This window comes from Sciurus carolinensis, chromosome 13 (assembly GCF_902686445.1).
Source record: "Sciurus carolinensis chromosome 13, mSciCar1.2, whole genome shotgun sequence".
Taxonomy (NCBI): domain Eukaryota; kingdom Metazoa; phylum Chordata; class Mammalia; order Rodentia; family Sciuridae; genus Sciurus; species Sciurus carolinensis.
Genome location: NC_062225.1, coordinates 55514235 through 55530248, shown reverse-complemented (window position 1 = coordinate 55530248; position 16014 = coordinate 55514235). Strand labels below are relative to the sequence as shown.

General features: G+C 45.8%; 1 long non-coding RNA gene across 4 annotated transcripts in view; it reads right to left on the bottom strand.

Moving 5' to 3' along the window:
* Positions 1–106: 106 nt before the first annotated feature.
* The window catches only part of LOC124963052 (uncharacterized), a 126896-nt gene continuing 110988 nt past the window's right edge, over positions 107–16014 (bottom strand). The window contains exons 1-4 of one of the 4 annotated variants that reach the window (XR_007104636.1): positions 4001–7232; positions 2273–2345; positions 1399–1532; positions 107–539 (exon numbers count right to left, since the gene is read on the bottom strand). This is a non-coding gene — a long non-coding RNA (uncharacterized LOC124963052). The other 3 variants (XR_007104637.1, XR_007104638.1, XR_007104635.1) reach the window with 3 other exon arrangements.

The window sequence follows — 16014 nt, the reverse complement described above, 5'->3', positions numbered from 1 at the left end:
ATAGATTCCTAGTGGAATATTGTCCTTATTCTCAGAACTTTCAGTCTTCTAAGGGACGTAAGACTTACACATATAGAACAGCAGCCAGTAAATGACTGGCAATAGTGGCAGAATGGGTTGTAGAGATGATAAATGCTGCAAAAATCAGTAAAGAAGGATGCATGGGGGAGGTGAAGCCTAATGTGGGCAGTGAAGAATGGGTAATTTTTAGGTAAACAGACAAGAGTCATACAGATTTAATAAACAGCAAAATTTGTAATATAAAGCTCATTATTACATAAATGTTAGTATATCTAAAGTCATACAGTTTAATCTGAAACCACTCTGTGGATTGACTAATTTTTATTCAAAAAATATTTGCTACCACCCCTACACATCCCACCAACTCTGGTGTCAGAGTTGCACTTTCATTTTTCATTTTCCAGTGGAATTGATGTGCATCACATCCAGTTGGTCTCAAGAGTGATTAAGGGATTCCTCATTGTTCTTTTCCTCTGCCACAAGGCAGACATGAGAAGTTCCACTTCTCTAGCTTGGATCTAGAATAAAGAAGACATGGAAGAGTGCTGAATAATGAACATGTGGTTGGGATTGTTTGTTATACAGCATAACTTAAGCTGACTGATAAAAGTTTCATGCAGAAAAGTCTGAAATAATCCTTGGCACTGCAAAAAAATAAAATCTGAAATGATCAGTTACATATTGAGTGCTGAAAAATGCAAATTCTCACAAGAGGAACTGGAAATTATTATTATGATTTTTTAAAATCAGTAATATAGCTAGGAATGGTGGCACACACCTATAAACCTAGCTATCCCAGCTACTTGGAAGGCCAAGGTAGGAGGATGTCAAGTTCAAGCCCAGCCTGGACAATTTAGTGAGACTCTGTCTCAGAATAAAATAAAAAGAGCTAGGGATGTAACTCAGTGATAGAGCACCCCTGAGTTCAATCCTCATACTGGAAAAAAAAAATCAGTAATACTATTAATGAATATCCCTCGTACTGAATTTGACATGTAATGTACAGCACATGAAACTTTGATATACATTATCTGAGCCAGACCTGTGAGTATTTTCCCCACTTAACAAATGAACACACCGAAGTCCAAAAACCCCAGTTCAAACAGCTCAAGTGTAGACAAGCCCCAACTCCAGCCCAAATCTTCTGATTTCCAACTCATGACTTCAAAAGCATGCATGAGATCCTGTGCCTGCCATTTGGGGACTGAAAGTCAAGACCGCAAGTTGCTCTGGCTCCACTAGGCAGTCAGGCCTAGAGAGCAGCCAGCCTAGCTCTTGGGATGGAGTTTTGTCTATCTACTCTATCATGGCCCTGGAGCTCAGGGGTACAGCTTTCTTTGAAGCCCTCCTTCCTCTAATTTCGAAAGCTTTGCTCACCTTGGTAGGGCTAAATCCCTTCCCTGAAGTGGGCCCTTGGGAGAGCCCTCTTCCCCGCATTGCCTTCCTCCATTCTCTTTAGTCTGTTTTTGTTTTTCTATGGCAGATTCTGTGGTTAAGATATGCATAAGAGTCTGAAAAACATTAGAAAAGGAAGAAAATGAAGGAAAGGAGTGGAATAAATAAATGGGAAAAAATAAACAAAATTAGTTGCCTACACATAGCCCAGGAAGTTCCCAGGATTCTAAGGAAGTGGAAACCCCCACCCTCCAACACTACACATTGACCTCCCAGACCAGGGCTCCCCACCACCAAACCCAGGACAGAAGTTGCGGAACTAAACTTGAATCAGTTCAGTATAGCCCTAGGAGGGTGGTTCATATGAATTTGTAAGTGAATCAACCAGTTGCATTTATTCTTTCTTTAGCATCCCAGTCTAGGGGCTAGTTTGGGCATGACAGAGTGACCAGGGCAGGTAACCTTGGACTACTAGGGTCTTGCTACTCCTCTCCTAGCTTCTGGGTCCTCTGACTGGTTGATATAACACTAAGGACCAGAGCTCCTCCACTGGACTTGACTCACGTTGGATTTCAGCCTCCTTTGTGTACAACTGCTTGAGATTTTCATAAATAACAAAAGCATTGTGGGTTCACATTTCTTCCCTGCCCCCACTTTTTTTTTGCAGTGTTGGGGATATGAACCAAGGCCTCATGCATGCTAGACAATCTACCACAGTCCCTCCTTTTTGAGAAGCAACTACTATATGCCATATTCTGTTCTAAGTTCTTTCCATGCATTAACTCAATACTCAATACTCTGCTATTATGATGTCCATAGTACAGAGGAGGAAGTTGAAAAATTCTGATGCACTTACTATTTATAGTGAAATGATCCAGAGTGATGTCCCAAAGGCTACCAAGGAATTCAGGAGATGGGAAGGGCAAGATCTGAGCAAATGTAAATACATGACAAATTAGTGGGGTATCCCATCCGGTCCCTTTTTCTCTGGATAAAAGAAAATTTACCCAAGAAACACTCTATTGGATTGGGACCCGAGATCTAAATCTGACCCCAATTAATCAAATGACCTTGAACAAGGTACCTCTTTCTGGCCTAGGTTCCCTATGGGTGCAATGGGGGAGAGGGGATAGGAGTGAGGAGTGGCACAGGACATCTGGACAGCTTGCCATGTATTTACCATAGAGCCAAACACTTGTTCAGGTGTTGCCCTTCCAATCTCCACCATGCCTTCGGCAGTCTCTAGACCCATTTCTTTATAGCGAATAACTGCACCAGAATTTTTCAGTTTCCTCATCTGTAGTAGGAGTGCGGGTAATGACCTAAGGTTCAATGACACCTCTAGTTACTGGCCCTGGGCTCTGCCAAGCAGCTGGCAGTGATGTTCCTGGGAAATAAGCTGGAGGCTGCTGTAGTTGGGCTCTTTCCCGAACAGCTGGTGTGGAGAGCAAGGAGGGCAGGACAAACTGCGCGACTCCAGCCAACAGCAGTGTCTATTAAGGGTGACCCAGATGGCCTCTAGCCAACCACCCATGCCTGTGGTGGTTGCAAGCTGTAGCCTCTCCTTTTGAAGGTCTCTCTCTCCACAGTTTGGGGAATTCTCATTCTACTTCCTGCACCTCTCTACCTGGGCTAGGTCTCAGCCTAAACCTCCATCATTATGTGGATCCTAGGAACCTCCTCCTTCCTCATGACAAATGCATGGCCTCTCACAGGACTCCAACACCCCCCAGGCGTCCTTGAGCAGGCTTGAGAGGAGGAGGTTACAGCAAAGATCAAATGCAGTATCCCTTGCCCACTTCCAGACACAGATGCAGAGTCTTCTCTTATTTCTCAAGGTTAACACCTTCAAGACTGAAGTCTCCATGTAGGCAAAAGAGAGTTAATTACAGGAAAAAAGCAATTAAGTTGGAGGTGGCCTATTGCAAACACAGAGTCAACTTGACTACCACAAACAGGAGGGCCCTTGGCCTACCTGGAGTCCAGGTCCTAATCCTCAGTTTCCCCAAGAGAGAAGAGGAGAGACTTCCACCAGAGAGTGGAGGACTCTGGCTGCTACCAACCCCGTGACAGGCTTTTGTATCATCATGCATGGCCGTTTATTTCCAGGCCTCCTCGACCTGTCTATTCCAGGGTCAGCTCTGAGCTTTCCCTCTGCATACCCAAAGGCCCAGTGATTTTCTCAAGACAAAACGTTGTTTTTCTCTCAGATGGATTTTCCGTCTTCCTCTTGTTAAACAGGAAATAGTTGGAGCTTTGGAATTACAGTGTGCCCTGCTTCCAGCCTTCAAGCTGTCAGGGGCGTAAGGGTCTGGTATGAAAGCAGCGCATAAATAACAATCACACATGAACAACTGGACTTGGGTCAGTCGCAGATGGAGGCAGAGGTGCTGGTCAGCCTGCAGAAGTAGGTCCCTCCAGAAGTCAAAGTTTTAAACTAAGCATACAATTAGATTGGCCTTCAGGACTACAAGTCCATGGCTTCATCAGTCAGCAAGACCAAATTACCCCTATGTTTATTTTTAAAAAGTCAATGACCTATGAATAAACAGCACTTGACATTGAAAATTGCCACATTAAATACCGAGGTCCTCTGTCCGATTATAGCAGTCTCCCGAGCTCTTCCAAATTGTCACCTAGGATGAATATGACAGTAAACAATGCTTTAAAAGTAAGTAATCTGCTCCATAATTATTTTAGCGGCTATGTCTGCCAACCAGCAGGATCACTTATGAAAAAGGATGCAGTCATTCCTTATTAAAAATGCATGAATATACAGTCTCTTGATTGTGGAAATAATCAGCAGACTATCTAATGTAACAAGACTTAGCCACAGAAGAATTAATTAGGGTGAAATTGATTAAGGAGAAGAGGGTAAAAATCTATCTGTGATGATTCTGGCTTCCATTAAACTCAAGCATTAATTCTCACATTTTTCTCAAATTAAGAGCTTCATCTAAATGCTCCTCATTAATATTCCAACACACCCCACCCTCCTTTAACCAGAGAGAAATGCAGGCAAAGAAAGCTACAAATTCTGTTCTTGTGGACTCAACAGCTTCTGTTTTAAGGATTTCAGGAGATCAGAATTTTGTGACTATTTTAATAGATGGGGGTGGGATAGGTAGTAAAATCACCCAATTCTTCTGGTCTTGAGCACTGAATATTTTTTTAGGTTTCTCAAAAGCTAAAGGAAGCATGCCACATGAATAATTATGGTTCAGTCTCCTGACTTCTCTTTGTCCTATGGTAACCTGCTCCAAAACAGCTGAGGGGACTTTGGAGGGGGTCACCTACTCCATTGCTTGCCATGAGACAGAGTTGTATCAAGACACGTATGTAATTATCTACCATCTCTGGAGAGGTCTCCGGGACCGACTCCACCACTCCCTTGGTAACAGTCGGGAACAGGCGGCTAACATATTCCCCACTCCAGCTCCTCCTCCCCTCCGCCCCCTGCAGCATTTGCAAGATGGGAGGAGAAAGGAGAAGCTTGCCTGCACCATTGAGTTTTCTTTCACTTTGCCGCCATTAGGAACCCATTCTGTGGTTCCTGACCTTCTGTGTCCCAACTGTACTTATGTTTCACAGGTCAGTGACCTTTTCTTGTTCCTCCAGCGACTGCTATCTTTGCAACTCTTCTTCCATCTGCCACCTTGTTTTATTGTCCTGTGGCCGGTAAGGTTGAGTTCCTTCTTTGTCTGAGCTGGGACAGGCAGCTCATAGTCTGGAAGCAACCAGAGTGCTCTGAACCTTCTCTGCCTAGGATGCTCCCCCTCAGCATGGAACGGGACCACCTGGGGCAAGGTGGGAGCGGGGAGTCACCAGCCTTATCAGCCAAATAAGGCAGTAGGAGACTGAGTTGTTCACAGAGGCCTTCAAGCCAGGGTCCTGAGAGGGAATCTGAACCTCGTTCTACCTTGAGCAGCAACTAGGCATTACCAGGGAAAGAGGGCATCCCAGACAGAGAGAAGTAGTTGAAGTTGACAGTATGCATGTGGCAGCTTCATCACCAAGAGCCCCAGGAATAAGTCCAGGCACCCCCACATCCCCTTCTCTCCCTTGAAGCTGCATCACCCAGGATGCAGCCATACTACAGTGTCTGCCAGCTCCGCCCTCTCCCCATTGTCAGTCACCATTCAGGACTTTGAATGACAAAGGAGGAACATGGAGAGGTGGCAAGAGTCACCCTTTCTCTCAGGAAGCACCTTTAGTTCTATGTAAATTTATGGATGCAAATGGTTATATGGGGACAGCCAACCCCCAAATGCAAATAGTTAAGGGGGGGTGACAGTATGGTCATCCTAGTTCCACCTATCCAGAGTTGGAATCCCAGGCTTAAGGATATACACAGCCACACCCCTTCCAAGCCCAGAGCTTAGCGTGTGCTAGGAAGTGTCCTACCGCTGAGTTACATCTCCAGCCCACCTCTATCCACTTTTGCTTCTATTCTTCTCCCATCTCTTTCTAAGTTTAGATATTAGCAAATTGTTCCTGAGGACCAACCTGGAACTTCAATCTTTTCCTTAGTACCAAAGAGGGTACAGGTGAGAAAGATGTGGTCCCTGCCCTCAAAAACATTGCAGACAGATAACATTGACTCAAGCAAAGCAAGTGAAAAAACTACAGTGGATTATGTTTCATAAAGTATTAGACTGAATGCTACCAACTTAACATCAAATGAAATCAGAGAAAGTAAGGGGACTCCCTTGGAAGTGGGCTTTCATGATCAGGAAGGCTCCAGGGAGCAGTTGGGATTTGAATGGGTTTGTGTGTGTGTATATGTGTGTGTGTGGTACTAGAGATTGAACCCAGAGAAGCTCTATCCCTGAGCTACATCCTCAGCTCTTTTTATTTTACTTCAGGACAATCTCTCAAGACAGTTGCTTTCAAGATCATTGCTAAGGCTGGCCTCAAACTTTCATTCCTCCTGCCTCAGCCTCAGGAGCAGCTGGGATTATAGGCATGTGCAGCCATGCTGGCTGACTGTTGTTTCTCAATGTGCTGCAGTGTCAGAGGGGTGCTGGTTAAATAAAGTTTCCCAGGACCTGCCTCTGCGGGAATGGAGCTTTTTAAACAAGCATCCTAGAAGACACAGCACATTTGCTGAAGGTCCTCTTGCCATTTTGTCCCTCCTGTGCAGCGGGTGTGGCTCGTGGGTAAAGCTAGAGCTTTGTTTGCACCATGGAAACCCTGGGCCCTCAGAGGTTTTCCCAGCTTCAGCAAGGATGTTGAGCCTTGTCTCCTAGGAACCTGGAGTCTGGGGCAGGAATTATTTTGACTATGCTGTAGCCAAAGGGAAAGCAGCCCTGATGAAACTACTAGAGTCATTCCTTAGCAGAGTCAAGGAGCTGCCTTAGGACCTGGGACCATGGGTCCCTCTTGCCCAATAGCAATTTTTAAACAACAGAGAAGTAGCAAACAGCAAATAGCAGTCAGAGAAGTGTGGTGGACATCTTTTTTACATTATGAAAATTTTTAGCTCTCAGTTCCTTTAAGTAGTCCTCTCCCTTAGAGCTGAAAAATGCATTGAATCCCAGATCAGCCCCCTTAAATATGTTTTATGGTAAATTACTTGTCTTTTCTACTAACCTTCTCATTTTTTACTGGGAAAATTGTAAACCTAGAGAAAAACTGAAAGAATAGTATAGGAAAACCTATAAATCTTTCATGTAGAATCACCAAGTGATAATGTTTTAGTATTTGCTTTCTTTCTCCATATATGTGTTTATTTAATATAGACATACATATACACTTATATATACATATATATGTATAATTTTTGGGTTTATGAGCATGTGCCACCATGCCTGGTTCATGTAACTCTTACTAATCAACTTAGATTATAAATCCTTGAAGGGAAGAACTGAGTCTTCTCCTTTTGAAAATAATGTGTACAGCTAACAAAACTCCTTTATACAGATTACCTCATTTGCTCATCAGACTCTGGAGGGAGATATTTTGATTTCCATTTTATAAAAATGCAGCATTTCATTATGCTTAGGAACTCTGATATTGAATTCCTAATCTACCCTTTAATAAACGTGTTTTATAGCAAGTTACTTAATCTATTAAATCTGTTTACACAACTATAAAATGAGGGTAACAATGTTTCCTCCCAGAAATGTGGACTAAATGAGACTACTGAGAAAAAAAAGCTTGGGTGCTGGAGTTGCGGCTCAATGGTAGAACATGCACTTATCATGCACAAGGCCCTAGGTTCAACCCCAGCACAAGAAAGAAAGGAAGGAAGGAATAGAAGGAAGGGGGGATCGAAGAGTGAGCTCAACATAGTGCTTAGCATAAAAAGAATACTAAAAAGTAAAATGGAAGTGTTATGTGTGTTTATACAATCAACAGGCTTATATATATAGTTTGATGCTCAGGGAGGTCAAGGTCTGGTCCGTGGTCACTTGGCTAAATAAATAGCAGAACCCAGGTTCAAAGCCCCATTTACCCGATTCCAAATCCACATGCTAAGCTCATTCTCCACATAGCACTATCCTGCTGGTAATGGACTAACCAGTGCTGCTCTGTATGAACCATTTATCAAAATCATTTGAATAGTGTGCATTAAAATTAGATTCGATCTTATTCAACCCAATCACACATCTTATTTATACCTAATTTTAAAACTCGTAGAGCAGGGCCCCACTGCTCTGATTATACAGGGCTGGCCAAGGGGCCCCACACTGATGTCCTTTCTCCCCAGACCTCTGCCTGTGAGCCACCCTCTGTTCATTGCTGTGTTACTTGGTGGTCTCACAGCATGCCCAAATCCACCACACTGGACAGCAATCACCATGCCCCCTGAGGCAGCACCTTGTGACTGGACAATGCTGTATACGTCATCCCAAGTGTTCCTCTGCCCTGACCTGCTCGAGGGGCAGGTAATTGGTCTGTACCAGGGACAAGACTGGAGAATGGTTCTTGGTTAAAGTGGAGAAGGTTTAGGGGTCCAGGACAGACAGAGGACCTTGAACATGCCTCATGGGTTTTTATTGGAAATTCCCGTTACTACTTCTTCTTTTTTTTTTTTTTAACTGGAGATTGAACCCAGAGGCACTTTACCACTAAGCTACATCCCTGGGCTTTTTATTTTTTATCTAGAGACAAGATCTCTCTAAGTTGCTTAGAGCCTTGCTAAGTTGCTGAGGCTAGTCTTGAACTTGAAATCCTATCTCAGTTCCCAAATCGCTAGGATTACAGCTGTGCACCACAACTCTCTGTGCCCGCTCCCATTACTTCTTTCTACTAAGAACCTCAACCCCAACACCAATCAACATAGGGGAAATCAACAGCAGCAAAAATCCATTATTTCAAGGCAGAGTCAAAGGTCTTTGACCCATATGAATAAGGATGGGTCCCACTGAGAACTACTTCCACCCAGCTGGGCTTGTGAAGTGTGGCTATTCAGTTGGGTGTCTGGAGTTTAGGGGAAGGAAAGATTTCACAGGAGAGCTGAGACTTGGGAAAGTGGGGGCTTAGCCTGATAGTAGGCAAGGAGGGAAAAAGTCATTCCTGACTTGAGGAATAGAGACACAGCACTAATAAAGGCAGAGGGGTAGGGGAGCAAAAGGCCTGGCCTGGGGACTGAGGGACAGTGTATGCAGGGAAAAGAGGGGGCCCCTCCCTTCCAGACACAGATCTTGTTAGGGCTGTGGAGCAGCTAAATATTTCATTGATGGAAAATTGGATGTTGCAATGGTGCTTGGGATGTGGATTCTGATTTCATGGCTGATGTACCCAGATGATGATCAGGCCTCAGGAGAGAGCCCCCCTATACACCCCCCAGTGCCTTGGGTCCCTGGTCCTAGGTGGGTGCAGGTACCAACTTTCTTTTCTTGGTGAGTCACCAGGTGTCCATGCTCTGGGTCTGGGTGGATGAAGAAACTCTCTATTCCAGTCAGGCCCCGTTGGGAGCCCCAGACCCACCTCAGTTCCTCACTCAGTGAACACACTTTTCATGCTTCTTACATGCCAATCATCTTGTTAAGCACAAAGGCGACACAAACGTCTCTGCATAGGAGACAGGCTCTCTAACAGGAGACCACAAACAAAGTGCTAGGGAGGTCAGGGCGATTCATGTCCCTGGACCTGAGCTTCCTGGAGGATGTCCCCCTGTGCTGATGTACTCCCGGGACAGAGGAAGAGCAACTGCTAACCAGCATTTAGTGAGGACTCACTCCAAGAGAGGCACTGTGCTGGCGCTCATTCTATACTCCAGCCTTTCATCCCCGCAGACCTGTAAAAAGGAGATATTATAACTCCTAATTGCCCAGACAGGAAGTATTCCAAGTGGGAAGACATGTGAAAGAACACATGGGTCATAGAGAACATCCAGCCATTTGGAGAGGCTAGAGTAGCAGAGGCATAAATGGGCTGGCAGGAAATGAGCCTGGGAGGTGGTCTGGGGCCTTGAATGTTGGATAATAACTGTGGACTTTATCCACTTAGTTGTGGGAAATCTCTAAAGGGTAGTAAAAAGGTCCATGACAAATGTCTCTGTCCTCCTTCTTCCCTGATGGCCTCTCTCATCTCCTCCCCGAGTCCTAATCATTCCCCATCATCTCAATACATATGGATGGTGGATGGCATACCTCTAGTGTGAGCCAGGTACCATTCTGGGAGCTGGGGAGAGAGCAAGGAACAAGATAAAGGCAGTGAGGAGGGAGGAGTGGGGAGAGAGATGATAACCTAATAAAAAATATGTAAATGAAAACGAGATCATTGTCAGTAGTGATAGGTACTGCAATAAAAATAAAGCACCATGCTAGGGGTGTAGCTCCATGGTAGAGTGCTTGCCTCACACGCATGAAGCCCTGGGTCCAATCCCCAGCACTGCACAAATAAATAAAATAATGTAAAGTAAAATAAAACACAGAAATGGGGCAAGAGCAATACGTGAGGAGAGGCTGCTTTCTTCCGGACAAACAGAAGAACTGACTTCCAGAGGAGGTCTGAAGGATGAAAGCAGGCAGGGGAAGACAGGAGGAAGTCTCCCCTACTGGTTCACCCTTCACGGAGTTCCTTGGGACCCTCTTCAATCCACCCCTCGCTCTCGTTGGAGCCCCTCCTACTGTGCCAGCCTATCTCTCCCCTGCTTCCCCATAAGCTTCTGGAGATAGGATCCCAGCCCTGTTCCCACTCTCTCTACAACCTTCAGGGACACAGTGCTGCTCTTGGCCCACAGGAAACTGAATGGGTTCCTGCTAAATGAACTACAGGGCTAGAAAAGTTCTGTGGCACCACAGGGCCATTAGGCTTAGGGAAGTGCACCCAGGGAATTGGTGGCATGATTAAGAGTGGCTGCCTTGCATGGGTTGGAGTCCAGGGGTGGAGGGCGGGCTTGGAATTCCCTATACTTCCAGGAATGAAGGAAGTTTGAGAGGGCAGTGACCACTGTCCTGAGACTTGGCCATCAAAAGGGCTGTGAAGAGACAGGGAAACTGAGATGAGGAAGAGACTATAGTTTCTTTCCTGGGTTTAGGAGAAATACTCAGGGAAGTTGGTGTTTGGGAAATTTCAGCAGAGTTCTTGCTGTACAGAATGGTGTTCTCCAGTCTTCCATTCAGGCAGAAATAATGATTACCCTGGAAATAGCAGGGTGGGCTCCTTTCTGGATAAGAGATTTGGGACTTGATAGCTTTGTCTATAGTCCCCTATGCCCATCTGATCCTTTGTTCTCAAAGAAGCCCCCAAGCTCCGTCAGACCGATACGTGCTTCTGAGTATCATCAGCAGCAGTGAGAAGGAGGGCCACCCTGAGGACTCCAGTCTGCTGAAGAAAGCCTGACACAGTGGAAGAGCAGGGCTTGAGGATCAGACTCCAGGCATGTGTATGTGGGTTATGATGATCATTTACTCCTCTGAATTCTTTTTTCCTCTCCTCTCCATGAAGTTCTTGTTAGTACAAATGTCAGCACAGGAAGTTGGGGATAGTCAATGTCCCCCATTGCAAATCCACTTCAGAAAGTCAGCTAAGTTCTTAGAGAACCAGGTTCTGTGCTGCCTGTATTCCTAAGCTGCCCAGGCTGCTCCTCCCCATGCCCACCATAGGTCATAACTTCAGAGAGAGGCCATGCTGATTCTGGCTTGGTAAGGGTGGGGAGCAAGTCAGTGAGAGACACAGGATGGAACAGCCAGAGGGAGCGGTCTCAGAATACCAGAGCTGGAGAGGAGGAAATACTAAGACCATGATGAACAGATGGTGGATGTTTGGAGAATAGTTTCAGAGATGGTTTCCTTCCCTTCACTCATGAGCCATTGCAGAATTCATCCTCTCGGCAGCTGATGAGGTCCTTCCTCCTCTGAACCAGTTCCACTGGGTCACCTCTTAGTCATTCCTTCACAGCAGGAAGAAGACAACCTGTAACCCAGGCCTGATGAATCCTAAGATAAATTAAGCCAGCTTGAGTTGTCTCTTCCCCCAGCTTGCAGAATCATTAGCCCTGTGGACATGTGTGATGTCCCCCCTCAGTGGACATATTGGTGGGGTGAGAAAGGAAAGAGCAGAAAGAAGTTCATATGGGGGTTGTCATGCTCCAGCTTTTGGACCATGGAGCTAGAGAAGCACAGAGGGTAAGGAATGGACTAGAAAGTCCAAGGAGTAGCTTCCTACAAAATGAGATTAACATCAGGACTAGGTAGAGCTCTGGAGCTCAGGGCAACAAGCCCAAAAGGGAATGGCGAGTGGGTAGGATGGGTGGGGCTCCTCCTGGAAGTAGATGTGGGAACCCCAGCAGATGCTAGACTGCTGGGGTTTGAGCAAAAGCCCAGCCCCATGACTGCACAGACCTAGAGAGAGGTGGAGGGCCACGTAAGGCTGGGTCCTGGATGGTCTGTAGTCCATAGATTACATTGGGGCCTGATTGAAAATCAAGTCCTGCTCCTGACATTCAGAGAGGGAGGCAATCGTGTTGGGCTGGCAATTAGTGCCTTTAGTGCTCCAAAGAATCCAGACTGGAAGTCATGGAAACAAGTTGGGGACATGGACAATAATTTGGTAGCCACCCACTTTCTTGGAGGACCCCTTCCACCATTTCATCCTCCTTTGGGCATTTCCTAAAGCCCAACCTTCTGACAGATGACAAGAAGGGAGAGTGCTTTTCTGATTTCATAGAGCAGAGCATTACTCATCGACAAAGCTCAAGATAATGTGGAATTTGAGGCCACATGTGTTAAAGTGCAAATCCATTCTCACAAATTTTTCAAAGATTCCATCTCAGGCATCCTTGAACTGAATAATGAGGAATTCAATGCTCTTCCTCAAGTCCGCTCTCTGCCTTTCTCCATGCATACACCCTCCCCCGCACCCATTTCAGAATCTTCTCTGTTCTGCTGCAGTCTCTGCCTCCTCCTCCGCCACCTCCCTTCTCAATAGGAGCACACCAGGACATGAAAATGTTACTACAGGAGCCTCCAGGCCACAAGCTCTGGTTTCTCAGAATGAGTAGTTAATGCAGACCTGGCCACAAGGTCATTGGGTCTCACCATGTCTAATGTAACCCAAGAAATGAAGCAATTGTGTCAAGTGGCCTCCACCCAAACTGTGCCCTGGGTTGCCCTGGGGAGCTCTCACTGCTGTTTTAGGACAAAGCTAACTCACTTCTGCGGCTGGGGCTGCTGATATACTCAGTTCCTGGGAATCAGCTGCCCAGAGGGGATTGAGAAGGGCACCTATAAAACAGGGATTCAAAAACGGGCTGTGGGGCCTCTGGCAAGACCTTGAAATGCATTTTTCCTGGGGATGAGGGTTTGTTTCTTTTGTCCAATTCTTAGTCGGATACCCTAAAAATGATTATTATTTTGGGGTGGTAGGTAAAACAAGAAATTGAAATGTTTCCTCTCTGTTTTGCTCCCAGTGAGTTTGTTTTTGCAATTCTCATATAAGAGGGAAGCTTGAATCCATGGAAATCTGGGTTGAGCATCCTGAATATGTAGTTCCTTGGATAACCACCGAAAGAAGCCTGAAGCAGGAGACATGACGTCAGCTCCAGGAAGGAGACTCTTCTGCTGTCTGGAGTGAAGAGAGGACAAATGAGGAGGATCACTGGCCTCCAACCCCAAGGGGAAGCCAGAGCACCTTTCTGGGACCTAGTCCAGGCTCTGCCTTGAACATGCAGCTCCAAAAGAGACACTGTGCAGATTTCAAGCTGCCAAATCCTGGAGGCCCAGAAGGAGAACCAAAACCCTAGCAGCCCAAATGGTAAATGGGTATCCCGTGCACTTCCTGTGAAAATCAGGAGCCCCAAGTCTAAAGCCACTGCAGAATCAGAACAAAGACAGCTCAAGAGTCACCAAGGCCAGCCTTCCCCAACCTCCAATGGAAGAGGAAAGGGAGAACAAGGACCTCCACCCATCCACCCACAGGCCCCTGAGTCTCTTTAGCCCTCGGCCTGGTAATTAATGGCCAGGAAGCTATGCATCAGCCTCAGCAAGCTAACGTGGCAGGAGCTCCCTCCTGACAGCAGAGCTAATAAGAAATTTGCTAATGCAATTTATCACTTTAAAAAGCCATATGTCGGTGGGGATGAGCACTTCTCTGCAGCAGCCAATGTAATTGTCAGAGCAGAGCAGCAAGCAGCTCACAGAAGAGAGTAAGGCTGACTGAAGTCTTCACTAAAATCAGTGGTGCAATGCAGCAAGCAGCGCGGCGGGCGACTGCGGGCGACTGGGTGTTGAGGGGAGGGGCAGTGCTGGGCCCACAGCCCCAGCCCTTTGGCTCCCAAGAAGCCAGTCTCTGCAGGCCTATTCTGAGGACCCATTAAGAACCAGATGGGCCCTGAGCTCCAACCCCTGCTGCCTTTGGGCTTCAAGCATCTGCATCCTGGTTCCTGCCGCAGTAAATAAACAAGCAGTTCTGTCTGCAAAGACGCTGATCTGTCTCAGCCAGCAAGTGGCAGCGCACAGACCCCACTTGGACTCCTGCTGGTTGTACACATTTGCTTTCTCTTTCCCAGACCCCCACAATAACTCCACTCAGGACGACTAGTCCTGAGTCAGAGGCAGGGAAAGACTGGTAATCTACATTGGGCCCAACAAGGTCTGTGCTCCCAGTTGAGATAAAAGCTTCTTGCTGTGAATGTCCAGTGTTTGTCAAAAACAAAGAGCTGTTTCTGCAAGGGAGAAAACTGCTGTTGTGGGTTTTGGCTTCAAACACTCCCTGTAAACCATTTTCCCCCAAAGCAAATTCATAGAGAAGCAAGTGAAGCAAGTGCCCCTGTGGGAATGGAGTCCAGGGCTGCCAGGAAGGCTGTGGGAGAGATAAAATGTCCACGTGGCTGGATCCCCACTGTTTTCTGGAATAGTCCCCACTCTTAATTATCTGTGGAAATGAGGAGGGCTGGGGAGAGGGATGAGGGGTGAGCCAACAATACCCAGAGGAACATCACACCCAATTTCCACCCGTTCAACGTTTTTCTAAAGCAAATCATGGCCCTAATTATTACCAGTCCTCTAAATTAATGCTTTGGATTTGGAATAGAGACATTCAAGGAACACAAAGCCCAAGGACCCAGGTAATAACCAGCAGGTAGATGAAATACTGCACCAGATCCTGGACAGCTAGATGTGTGTCCTATCCCCGGATAAAGGAGAGGGGCTCTTTCCAAGCTGCCTTCCTAAGACCTTTGCTCAGCTAGTGTTGAGGGGATGGGTTGCATGGGGTCAGGGAGGACAGCCTGAGGATCCCTGGCCTCGGGAATTGAGGGCTACTGTGACACCCAGAAGGTCCCAGGGACCCTTATATATGTCCTTTAGAAGATATTTTAATATCTAACATCCCATTTTAAAATATTATTTGTTTACTATTTCCCTTTTTTTCTCCCATGTTTATTTTTCTAAATCAATTTTAATACTATTTCTGCCATATTCAAAACAAAGATAATCCTTTGTTTCATTGGAATTATGCAGAATTACTAGATTAGGGGAAATTTTTCACTTTGGAGGAGAGGCAAAACTTTTATCTCTACCCTCTTAGGAATTTCAGCTGGGCAATTGACATGAGACAAATTAACAGGAGAAAAGCACACAGTTATTTAATATAAATTTTACGTGGCACAGAAGCGAAGAGCCAAAGCAGCAGGTAGAGTTGGATGTTTGTATACTGAGTTGGACAAAGAGTTTCACAAAGTAACCTGTGCTTGGCCTGGAGTAATCATGGAGAAGTAACTTAAAAAATAAGGGTTAGCTCACAAGTTTGGTTGGTATAGATGTCTTTTAGCCTTGAATCCCCGTCCCTGGTGATAAGAATGTTGCTTTCTTCTGCTACTGGGAGGACACACTCATGGGTGTTATCTCTTGCTTTCAAGAAGAAAAAGGGGATATCAGAGCACCATGCTGTAACCTGCTATTTTTCAAGTGCTTTTAGCTCAAAATAATCCTTATGTCATCCTATCCTATAGCACATGATTGTAATCCTAGCTACTTGGGTGGCTGAGACAGGAGGATCTCAAGTTCAAGGCCAGTCTGGCCATCTTAGCAAGACCCTGTCTCAAAATAAAAATGACTGGGGATGTCACTCAGTAGTAAAGCTCTTCTGGGCTTAATCCCTAGCACCACAAAAAAATAATATAAAAATCCTTATGCCAAAATGGCA